This window comes from Rhipicephalus sanguineus, chromosome 10, assembly GCF_013339695.2.
Source record: "Rhipicephalus sanguineus isolate Rsan-2018 chromosome 10, BIME_Rsan_1.4, whole genome shotgun sequence".
In the NCBI taxonomy this organism is placed as follows: domain Eukaryota; kingdom Metazoa; phylum Arthropoda; class Arachnida; order Ixodida; family Ixodidae; genus Rhipicephalus; species Rhipicephalus sanguineus.
In genome coordinates, this window is record NC_051185.1 from 132,512,633 (window position 1) to 132,525,717 (window position 13,085).

At 46.1% G+C, this 13,085-nt stretch overlaps 1 protein-coding gene across 1 annotated transcript in view; it reads right to left on the reverse strand.

Moving 5' to 3' along the window:
• The window catches only part of LOC119406743 (agrin), a 439,130-nt gene that overhangs the window by 398,602 nt on the left and 27,443 nt on the right, over positions 1 to 13,085 (reverse strand). The window lies entirely within an intron of this gene.

Genomic DNA, 13,085 nt, shown 5'->3' on the forward strand with positions numbered 1-13,085 from the left:
ATACAGACTTGCACGAAAAACATGCAGGGCATCCCCATCATTGAACAAGTTAGGGTCCTTGTACTCAACACTGAGTCGAAGCGAACTAACAGCAATACTCTTATAAAAATAGTGACAAGCTCACTAAGGCATCTGGCTGATCAGGAGAATCACAAACAAGTATCACGGAATGAAGCAGGCTAGCATTGTTAGGTTTAAATGGAACAAGACAGAAAAGGACAAGATCAATATGTTCGTAAGTAAAGCTTTTAAGCAGGCCCTAGGCTTGACCGAAAGCACCAGCATAGAGAGCTTAACGCACCTGGGCATGCATAACACCTCAGAATGATTGACTGAAGCTCAGTTGGAAAGAATTGCCAGCACCTGGACTGACAGAAGTACACTAGATAAATTACAAACCATAACCAGCGAGGACCCAAGGTTGCATCGGCCAGAGATTGGGAGCCAGATTGACATTGCAAGTTTACTAAAAAAGAAATACACACAAAATTCAATTAGGGCAGTAGAACGAGCACAGCTAATACGACCTAATTGAGACGGCTCAAGTGCACATAAAATATGACCTAATGGAGACGGCTCATCATAGGACGTTATCCCGGAAGCATGAAGTTAAATCACCACAGAAGATGCCGCAAGTTATTTTTGAAGTTATGAAACACCATTTTTGTATTACCTTTCACACCTTGCTGTTGACTTCACAAAGTCTACAACCCACGATGTGTTTTTCTTCAAGCCGTAATCTTCTACCCAGCTGCAGGCGTCTTGTTCATCAGTGATGTTCGCCCAAACCACGTCAACATCAGGCGATGAACTGTCATTGTCTTTAACGCATTCGATCACGCGGCGCGCCGACGTCTCACATGCGCTGTTTTCCGTGGTTATAGCCGTACAACACCGGCGTTGCAGGGATGCGAAATGCGTTGGCAAAAACAGCCGCGGAACAAAAATAATTAAAAAAAAACACAACGCACACTCGAACCCACGGCGATCGCGTCTTGCGACAACGTGAGATCACAAAAAACGCTGGCGACAACACATATATTCACGTGAAAGCGTGTTCAGCGTTAAAAAAATTAAGAAAAGCGATATGTCCAACACAACAACGATTATGTATTGCGACAACGCGAAGGCTCAAAAGACACAGTAGACAGCACAGATAGATATTCAAGGGCGAGCGTGTTCACTGTTAAAAAAATAAAAAAGAAACGCACAGTAGAACACAACAGCCGATCGCGTCTTGTGGCAGCGCCAAGGCACAAAAGACAGTGGCGACAACACAAATGTTCATGGGCGAACGTGTTCACCGTTATAACAAAACAAAATGCACAAAGCACAGTCGAATCCTACAGAGACGACGGCGTCTTCGGTCAACGCGAGAGCAGTAGCAGTTCACAAGCACAGGCGGCGACCAAAATTCCACGGGCCCGGCGGCCGCGTTCACCGTTTAAAATTCCGCGAAAGGCACCCCGAGAAGGAGTGCGTCGTCGCGTCGTGGCGGCCGTTGCTAGGCGGAAGTCCGCAGCAGCGTCCCTGTGTGCGCGGAGCCAATAGCTCGGCGCTGCCGTTGCCATGCGTTGAGCGCTCTGGATATTACAAACACGCCGCCCGGCGCCCTGCTTCGCTCACGCGGTCGAGTCTCAGTGGTAGTTTCGGTATCGCGTACTGCCGCGTGTGTTCTGCGCGTTCGTGAAAGTCGCTTTGACTGCAAGTCCGACAAAATGCCGCATGCACGTGATCTTGCCGGATTCCCGAATGGTGCACGCCGCCAGTGCACGCCGCCGCGCAGTAAAGGCGGGCAACGTCGGGCACGGAAAAAGTGACGTGAGTAGATCGCTTTCAGGCGGGTGATTTGAAGTGCGCTAACGCGGTGCGGACCACTAAAACGTGATTTTATTTCAAAATAAGCACTTTCTTGGTACAAAAGTAGCACTACGAGGTTTCTGGAGCGCTATTTCAACAATCAACGTCGACTTAATATTTGCCTATAGTGTCCTTTAATAGTCGCCTCAAGGAGCACGCAAACGACGTCAAGCAAAGGCAAGGCAGCAACATGGTGCTACATTGCAGATCATGTAATTGCATTCCAAATTTTCAACAAGCCACCGTCATCAGAAAGCATCCGGACCAATGCACGCACGAAATTATTGAAACATTCACCGTTATCAAGCAGGGGGCTTCGTGCGTTAGTTCACCGTCCATCCACTAACTTGACAAGGAAATGGCATATCTCCAAGATTAAGACCTTCAAAATCTTGTAACCCCATAGTCATCATTTTATCATGTTTACCACGTCTCTTTTCTCTATTTTCTGCCTTTATATTTGGCGTTCGCGCAATAAATCTGTGTTGGAAGTCAGCGCCTGTGTAGTGCGGTTCATTCATGCCACGTTTGTGCGATGTTTCGGAATAACTGTGCTCCACCTTTTCTGTCGCCCTCTCCAGGGATTCCTGCAGCTGCGTCACCTCCTCTTCCAGCCTGGATTGTTGTTAATCAGCTTGCTGCTGCCTTGCCTCAAGCTCCTTGATCAGTCCCTTGTTCTCCATCTCAGCCGAGCCCAGCACCTGCTTCAGCTCTTCTTTCGTGGTCTTTAGTTCAGCCTCGCTCTTCTTGAGGCTGTACTTGAGGGTTGTGTGCGACACAATACTTCTTCTCTAGTTAGGAGGCCTTTGCCGACAAAGTCAGCTGGCCGGTCTCGAGCCCCTGGATCCGCTGCTGGCTCTTCTTGCACTCGGCCTCCTCCTTGTTCAGTTCCACAATTCGTGCTGCGCTTGACTGGCCTAAGCTGCGCACGCAAGTCAGCTGCCTGCAATTTTAGCCCGTCCAGCTGGAAGTCCTCCAGTGTACACTGCCGCTGGACCTCTTTCGTGGCTGTGCCGCATGTTTGCCACTTCAGTGTCCCCAGTGCTGGGCAGTATCGAAGATACATGTATCTTCGATACTATCTTAGATACTCTTTGGGTATCTTGTATCTGTATCGCGATACATCTTGCAAAACGAGTATCTGCATCTGTATTCCCGATACATTCAATAATGTATCGTGTATCTTAAGATACAAGATACTGCTATAGAAACACCACCGCGCGAAACAATAAACGTCGACCGGAATTCCGGCTCTCAAGCTTATATTGCTGCCACTAAGCCACCTGAATGAAACTGATGACAGTAACATCCTTCTATATTTCCGCCAGAGCGCTCCAGCGAGCACAGGCAATGATGTTTGAGCGTCCCTATTGGTAGAGCAGAGTCACTTGATGGCGCTCGAGCCATCGCGACAAAAACAAGCGCGAACGTCTCCGCGCAGCCTACCTTTTTTTCTATATGTTTTCTTTCGTTTTAGTTGTGTTGATGTCATGACATTTGTTCATAGACCCTGCACTCTGCTGAGTACCCCAATGCGTGCAGCGTCTTTTGCACAAATTCTGATGCCGCTGTACTGTCGCTATCGAAGTTTGTCTTGCGTGATGCTTCGTTGCAATGTCTCAAGAATGCAAGAATGGGGCTGCTTTACGTGTCGCGCCTTTCACACATCAGCGATTTGAAAGATCTTGTGGATGCAAGCTTGAATACATAGTACGATGAGATTGACTACATGCAAAGGAGATTCCAACAAGCGTCCCACTATCGGTGCTGGCGTTAGATGCAATAGAACAAGCATTTACGTAACAGGAAAAATTTTGACGTAATGTATCTTTGTTCTTCCTGCTAAAGTATTCGAGAAGTTCTTTTAATGATAATTTGATTGTTAGCACAAGTGCTTTCTTTGCTGTCTTCCGTTTTGCATCCCATACATTACCTAGTCCTCTGCATAGTTTTTCGCCCGTCTGTTTATTGTAAGATGTCTTTTGTAACCTGCTGCTAAAATACGTTCTCTGCTTTATTCTTACTGCCTGCGAACGTGGTTTTATTTCATATTTCGCGGGCTTTCTCTAAAAGCCCGAAAATATTCACCATGCAGCATGTACGCTGCCAAAAAGAAATTGGGTCGGTCGTTTTTAAATTCGCTCTACGATGTGTCGAAGCGCAGTTGGCCCTAAAGTGAATATAAAAAATATCGCAATATCGCATAATTGACCTTATCTAATTAACCAGTTAAGCTTAGTACAAAACATACCATAACGAGTGCCACATGACGGCAAACCAAATACATTTGGTTTCATTCAGCGGCGGTTAACCACTTGTTTTTTGAACATTGGGTTCTTACTTATTTAATTATTTATTACGGAACCACCTTGCTATTTCACTTAGATATATTCGTTTTCCTTTTTTAGGTCACCTTAAAGTATTCTTATTGTTACAAATCCGCAGGTAAGCAGAGCTAGAAGTGGCAATAGTGTCAATAGCAGTGATAACCTGCGGCGTTTTGTACCGCTAGAATACGTCTGAGACGCTTCCTGGCGGCTCAGGTTCTCTCGGAGAACAAATGGTAAAAGACTGCACGTTAGTGAATCTGCGTACGACGTCAATGCTAACGAACGCTTTACGCCAGCAGACAAACAAAATATTAAAAATCACTGCAGTTTTATGTCCTCAATAATTGTGAGCGCCGACTATGTAGTTCATCGTCTTTACACGACACATCACAAACAATACCCTACCAACGTTGTTGCTGCTGTACACCTGTCGGTGTAGGCGGTATTACGAAAACATTAGGCTTGCGGACAAAGTAAGACTGCACAGCGGTATTTGCGCCATCGTGCGGAGGCACTTGCAAGTAGATGGTAACCAGCTAGCTGGTCGCCAAGTAGGGCAGCGACACCAATAAACTACAGAAGTGTCAAGCAAAAACAACTAACAGCGCAGCAGTTAAAGAGCTGTCATGTTAAGCAGCCAAATAAATTCCAATAAGTCGTTTAGAAATGAAACTAATACGCCTTGAGCAAGAGTTCGTATCTTGTGATACAAACAGGTATTTTGTTAAAATTAAACAAAGCTGGTCGCAGTTAAGAAATTTTCAAGTAAATACATTTCTACATAGGTCTTTGCTGCTTCATTATATAGATCTATAACAGCAAATTTGCAAATGTATCGAAGTATCTTAAGATACAATTGGGAGGTATCGTATCGGATACAATTAATCCGCGAGTATCTTGTATCTCTATCTCAAATACTTCTTGCCCGAGTATCTTGTATCGTATCACGATACAATTTCAAAGTATCTTTGCCCAGCCCTGAGTGTCCCTCTCCAGCAGCTGCCCTTCGAACTTAGCACTGCTGCTGCTGATCGTTGAGGCGCTGCTGGGCATTCGCAAGCAGCTTCTCCATGCAACTGCACTCCTGCGAGTCCTCAGCGTCTTCCGATTCATAATAAACATCTGAGCTTCAAGCTTGCTGATTTTTACAGTGAAAGCTGTTATGAGATCACAACAAGGGCCGTTTTTGGCGCCGTAGTTGTCCGCCGCCGCCACCGCCGGTGTCCGTAACCACTATCGCTCGAAATAACAAAAAAACGAAATAAGAAAAAAATTCCAGGATGGAATGAGGTTCGAACCTGGGCCCTCTGCGGGGGAGCCCAGTATTCTACCTCAGAGCCATGCCGGTGCTTGAAACTGCTTTGCAAAAAGACCCTATACAGACTCTATGTCGGGAAGGAACCACATTAACATATGTATTGTAGCGTGGTAGAAGAGTAAAATAACAAGCAGGCGTAACACGACACGAATTCTGTAACCAGGCGTCACACAATGCGAATTGCGCAACGAGTGGGTTGTTGAATGCTTCCAACCCATTACAAAGGGCTCAGCCATAATTCTTCATCGTCATCAGCCACAGGATCAACAAACAATGTGCACATAATGCCTTAATGCCTTACAGGTGTTTAGCGGGTGCTGCGGATCTCCGCAGATTGAGGAAAAATTGCATGGTGGCTGCTTCCCTACTTCACAAAAATTATGATGATTTATAGCGTAGTGGGTTCCTCGCAAGTGCACTTCCATCCTCTTTCTGAGGTTAGCCTATGCTATAAAGCGTGGTGGGAGAGTGAAATAACGACTGAGCGTCACACAATGCGAGTTACGTAACAAGGGTTGAAAGTTGGGCGAGTTGGTACGGGAACATCTTAAGAAAAAAACTGCGCAGCAGGACGAGACACCAAGCAAGAACTGACGAAAACGAGCGCGTTTACGTAACTAGTGGGTCCTTTAAAGCTTTTTATCCATTACTAAAGGCTCAGTTATAATTCTTCATCATCAGCCGTCAATCAATCAATCAATCAATCAATCAATCAATCAATCAATCAATCAATCAATCAATCAATCAATCAATCAATCAATCAATCAATCAATGTTTATTAGTCTTGTCAAAAATATAGTACATTGCAGGTAAATATGCAGGAATGCGGCTCTTCAACATATAAGTGTGCGTATAAAATTCATACAACTCTATAGCGTCATTTTGTAACCTGTTGTCAGTAAAAAAAATTACGCCGCAGTCACCTCGCCGCATGCTTCGCATAACATCGACTCCCACGGTACCTGGGATCTGCCGAATTTTTTCACTCGAAGATGTCTTGACCTCGAACTGATGTTGCCGCGACTCGTCCAGCTTCTTTTCGAGCTGTTAGCGCTCTTCGTCCACGAGTGACTGGATGTGCTTGCCGCGTGTCAGTGTGGTTCTTCGAGCCGCTTCTCTAGAGTATGAACGTTGTCTTCCAGGTCAGTAGTGTGGCGGTCCTTCTCGTTAATCATGGTGGTTGCCTTGGATTTGTAGACATCGTGCGTGTGCTTGAGACCGTCATGTTCAGCAGTCAAGCTTTCTAGCTCACACTCTAGCTGGCTGATGCGGGTAGCGTGCTGCAATGTGTCCTGCTTGAGAGGTAAACACCGCCTTGTTAGCGGTGTCTTGCGTCGCTGGCAGTATCTGCATGTATTGACGAAACAAACGACGTCGGCACTATTGCGCAGCCAGTAATGGTTTTCTTTTATTCTCGTTATCGTGCACAAGAAACAGAGGTGTCGAGCCGTCGGCTCGTCATGCAGGGCCTGAAGAAACTCTGGCTGCATTGCTGAAGGCAGAAAAAGGAGGTAGTTAGCTCAGAGTGGGAGAAAAGTTCTTTACGAGGACGTTGGTTTGCAAGCAGAACAAATAGAATCCAAGTCTTAGTGCTGTCGGGACGGCATCGGTCTCGACTTCTATGTACTCCACATGGCTTCGTAGTTGTGGATCAGTCCGGTGTTGTTCGGTGAAGTAGTCAAGGCTTACTGCTCCCAGAAAAATGCCTTCAATCTGATCGTCTTACGCCGGCAGATCAATAGCGGCGCTGGACAAGCAGTCGACGTCTGAGTGTTTCCGTGCGATCTTGCAGGCCATGGTGATGTTGAATTATTGGAGTCTGAGATCTCACATTCCGTGGCGACTGGAAGGGCCCTTTACGTTTGCTAGCCAACACAAAGCCTGGTTGTGGCTGCACACTTTCAAAGGTACAAGTAGGGGCGAAACACTGAAGTGACCGAAATAAGAACACGATATTCCTTTTTGGTCTTCCAATAGTTGGCTTCTGCTTTTGATAGCGACCGGCTAGCATAGGCAGTGGCTCTTTCAATGCCGTCTCTTTTCTCTACAGGCACGACGCCTATTCCTAAACTGCTCGTGTCGGGGTGAATTTCGGTTTCGGAATGTTCCTCTACGCAAGAAAGGACAGGCGGCGGCTGCAGGCCTCGCTTTTAGTTCAGCAACTTCTTCAATATGCGGGGTTTCCCGAAGTCCGCGTCAGGTGTCGCCAGGACTGTCACTGGTGCGGCGACGCGGGAGAAGTTCTTCAGAAAGCGTCGATCACAGGATTAAATATATAATATAGCGGAAGAAAAGAAGGACAGAGAAAGAAGCACACGGGACAGGACACAGGCACACTAGCGGTCGTCCTGTGTGCTTCTTTCTCTGTCCTTGTTTTGTTCCGCTATATTATGTATTTAAGTCAAGACCAACTAGCCCGAATTTCAGCTTTAACGATCACCGCCACAGCGACCACCAAAACGCCACACTGCTTTCTTGTCGGCGGTCTGACGGAAGTACGCGATGGCTGCTGCCTTCTGGGTGTCAAGGCGAACTCCAGAGTGGCTGACAGCGTGTCCCACGAAGAGCAACTCTCCGTATGCGAAATTACCACTCTGGTTTCAGGATGATCTCGTATGACTTAATGGCTTGCAACACCACCTAAGCCGTTTAAGGGGTGGGGTAAACAGGTTGTCCTGGTTTCAGTTTTATATCCCAGGAACTGCACTATGCTATGCTGTGACATTTGCGTGCTTCATAAGAGAGGTTGTGACCTTCCGTCTGTGCAATTTTGACCCTTCAGCTTTTCTCAGTCGCTTCTGGTTAAGTACCAAATTTCAGACTGTCGAACAAAATTAAATGTACCCTTTCTCAAATACCAAAAACAGCATGACCACAAATTTGGCACGCTTAAACATAATATTGGTATTATTGTGAGGCTATAAAAAATGGCTCCTACATTTATCTCAGATAAAAAAAACATTGCCCTCACGTGTAACGTGCCGTGAGGGAGACATTCCAATTATTCTGGTGTTTCCTTAATTATAACCTAAACAGTTTTCTGAAATGTTATGTTCAGATTATTTGAAAGGGATTTAGGTGTAACCTGAGAAAATTTGAGCGCGATCGGTCGGATAGTTTTCCGGCAAAGGTACATCAAGTTTAAAAATTTCCAAAAATCCTGATCGTAAGAAAAACACGTTTTTATGTTTAAAACCACGCGCAGAACGTGCTCACAACGTACAACAACAGGTACGCCAAAAAGGCATATTAGTAGGAAAATTTGCGATCAGAAAGTATCAAAATGGTAGGAAGTGAATATATTCAACCGATCTAGCCATAGTTATAAAAAAAGTGCATTCACTCAGAAACAATGCTGGAAAAGAGCCCGCGTATACGTCAGAAGGCGTGGTTTTTGGCGCCATTTTTAAAGGGCTTGGAGCACTCCTACGCGCTCGCCAATGCACGGTTTTGCAAGCTAGGGTGTAAAGTACCAAACCGACTACGAGGGACGCCGTAGTGGAGGGCTTCGGAAATTTCGAGCACCTCGGGTTCTTTTTCCCTAGCAGCACGTAATGTTGTCACAAGGTTGAAGCAACTTTCTGAATGAGGCGGTGAAGTTGTGTCAACATTTGGTGCTACTAAGGGATGTGCACCTAAATCTATGTACATGGACCTAAAACATTGTCGCCTCGATCGAAAATGCAGCCGCCGCGGCCAGGATTCGATCCCGCTACCTTCGGATCAGCAGTCGAGCGCCATAACCACTAGATCACCGTGGCGGAGTGGTCTTGCTCCTCAGAGTGTGTATTATTTTTTTAGTAATGAAATGAAAAAGAACGCTTTTTTTTTATCGGTGTACCCTATTATACCCTTTAATGCGGTCGTCAAAACCAGCAGCAAGAACCACGACTTCATCTAAGTAGACGAGACAAGACTGCCACTTTAGGCCCGCAAGTACAGTGTCCATTACGCGTTGGAATGTTGCAGGCACCGCACAAAGCACGAACGACACGACCTTAACTGGAACAGGCCGTCTGGCGCGATGAAGGCGGTTTTCTTTCAATCCCCCTTGTTGGCTTCGTTTGCCAGTAGCCTGTCTTCAAATCCATCGACGAGAAATACCTTGCAGCCGGTGAAAGCTATTTTGCTCGAACGACCATAATCGACCTCAGCTGTCCATCCTTCTTTTTCCTTCGGGCGATGCCCGCGGAGAGCTCGTCAACTTGTTGATTTATGGCCTCACGTTCGCGTGCAGAAACTCGGCACGGGCTCTGACTAATTCTGCGGTTATAACGCGGTGTTTAGCAGCAGGGCGTTGTCGAATTCGTGATGACGACGAGAAGCAGTCCATGTATTGACGCAGCAGGCCCTTCAGCGGCTGCTGCCTATGAAAGACAAGATTCGGGTTGATGTCAAAAGCGGGTTCACGAACTTGCATCAAACGGTATCATAGCGCTAGCAGAAGCAAGCGACTGAGACAAAACAGCCAGTAGCGCTCGCCCCGTCGTCTTTCTCGTCCGCGTATTTTAGTGCAATGATACAGTTTGGCGCATTGAACACACTACTCAGAAAGCCACTTTATCAAGACGATGGATCGCCGAGGTTCATTCAGTAGAATCTGTGAGGGCGAAAGCATTTCTGGCTTTCACAATATTTTCTACGTAGGCGGCCGTCGTACCATTGTTGTATTCATGGCCTAAATTTGTGAGCACAACCTTCGGTTTGCCTCCGTGTCGTTCAGCTATGCCTCTTGCGACGCCTATCTCCCTGTTGAGCAACAGGTCCTGGTCGCCCTCGATGACGCTTTCTAAGAGATTTTTCTGTGCTGAAAGAAATGATGACGCTGGAGCGAGACGGAATGGCGAATAGGTCTTTGAGCATATTCGAGGCACGGTTTCCTGGCGTCGTGTGTGACGCTAACGCTCGTTCCGAGCAGTGCGGACTGCCCTACCTGTGGACTATTAGCAACATTGAACCATGCTCTTCGTAAGGAAATGCCAGCAGCACTAAAGAAAAGAGAAGAAACTGAGCCAGGAAAAAAGAGACAGGAACAGGTAGGATGCTGGACTAACAACTGACTTTATTTCGATGAAGACGCGAACAAGAAACCGAAATGAGCATGCGCAGCAACAACCGTGAATCAAAAACAGGCAACCTATCACCTATCACTGTCGAGAAATCGGACCTCCTTGTCATTCAAAAACACAGATGGCGCACTCACACACTTATCAGGACCAAGTTTGTGAATCTGAAACGCTTCAATAATTTCACGTTCTTTCTGTGTTTTAGCTCTCCCAGTCACCGAAACGTTGCTGAAAAGAGGGGCGCAACCGCACACTTTGCAGTGAATCGGTAGATTTCCACCCGTGCCCGTAGGAAGTAAATTTGCGTGCTCGCGCATTCTGTCATTCACACACCTACCCGATTGCCCAATATATTCTTTGCCACAGGTCAGGGGAATACTGTAGACAATGCTAGTATCACACCTGCTGAATCTGTTGACATGCGCCGTATTACAACTGGACCTACTAATCCCATGCCGCGCAACTCGCTTACATATGCTGGACAAAATGCAGGGCGCAGAAAACACAAGCTTGACGCCGTTTCTCCCTGCCACCTTCTTAAGATTGTGCGATACGCCATGTAAGTATGGCATAACCACTACTTGCTTCTTCTCTTCACATGCCTTACGCTGTCTAGAAGGCTGTTTCTTTTTCATGTGCAGAGATTCCGCTACCGCCTCAATCATAACCTGAGAGTAGCCTGCATTCACCAGCCTCTCAACCTGCTGATGAAAACCGGTTTGCATTTGATGCGTACATGCGTACCATGATGCGTACCATGCGTTATGAGAATGTGAAGCCATCGGCTCCGCCTTCAGGTGGGCAGCACTTTTGCGCAGCTCCGAACTCCATGGCCAAACCCTGGCCGTCCACAGCGCCAGCGAACGGGCCGCCAAGCGCGGCTTGGCGGTCCCTACGCGAGACTAGCCGGGTGGTGCGGGGCCTCTTCTCTGGACCCAAATAAAGCTTGCATAATCATCGTCATCATCATAGCGCTATCGACTCGGATCTGAGTTGGATGACAGCACTGTGGTTGCTCAAGAAGTCCATACCGAGAATTACCTCTCGCGAGCACTCTGTCAAAATTAGGAATGTTTCAGGGTAAGTTCATTGCTACCCTACTAATGCTACTAGGGTAAACTTAAGCTCATCGCTACCATACTAATGCTCCCGATGGTCTTCGGCATGAACAATTTAGAATACCGTTATTCAGGACAATTTACGGAAAACTAATATTCGTCTGCCAAATACTTACCTTTGTCCACAACCACCCAAGAGCTTACTGAGCAACACCGTTCTAAATACACGTTAAAGAACAGCGCTGAAACGTATTACTCTCTGCTACTGGGCCATAAATTAGTTTCAGTTAGAACATGGTGTTATTGTTTTCTCTACACTATTGAAATTAGAGATTGCGCATTGTCAAAAACGGCTTTGCTACACTCCACAAAGCGCTTGTATTATCTTGTACTTTCATGTTTGTTAAATGATTTTTTCATTTTTATAAAGAAATTTTGAGTGTTTTGGTTCCTGTTATGGATTATTGTGGTTGCATTATTGTGTGTTTGAGTGACAGAATTTAGACGCCTGTTCGCGATGTGGTTACGGCTTTCGAACTATTGTTGTCATGTTCTTCTGTAAAACAAATGGAATAGGAAGCCATTGTTTCTGTCACTGCTCCTTACAAAATCGATGCACGGAGGGACCTCCGTCAGGCACAGCCAATCTGCAAGGCCTTGCATCATCTTTGTTTTCTATTAGTCTGCTTTTTGCTACGCTCCGCCATTCACCTTATCCCTCCTATCTGATTCTTGACCTTTATTTCACACTTCGCAAGATGTGAACAAAGTAGTTCTGACACCACCTGTCGTGTAGCCCCTCTCTCGTCCCCGTCTCGTAATACGAAGCGCAAGAACCAACGAGACCAATTCATTGCTCTGCTAAACTTTACCAAGCAATTAAGCGTGCGTGTGCAGCCCCAAAATGCTGCAAGCTCAGCTAAGCACAAAAAAATACACTTTTAACAGAACGCAAAATGGAGAACTACACAGTAAAAGATACGTAAATACAATTTTAGAGAATAAGTACGTATGCATGTGCAGTAGCAAAATTTTCTGAGGAAAATACAGATGGCAGTAACAAATTCTATTTTTGAACAGTTCTGGGGAAGAAGCTATGTTGAAAACCGTTCGTTTTGGCAAAAATTTGAGCAGTCGAATGCTCACGAATGTTACGGTTCCTTCTAACTGAGGGTGGCCTAGTGCATTCTGGAAGCTTGAGCTTATTTGTCACTGGGCCTCTTCTCGGGGTGCGCCCTGCATGATCAGCGTCAACCCTACACAAGGTACTGATTTGCTATTATAAAGAACTACTAATCGAACAATCTTTCTGCGGGCTTTTGGTGTTGTTTCAATGTCGTGTGTTTGCATTAACTGTGATGGGCAGTCTACTCTGTTATGTTTACCAAATTTATTTGTGAATTTCATGCCGCGTGCAGCGCTTTATAGTTTGGCTTGCATACGGGACTCGTTC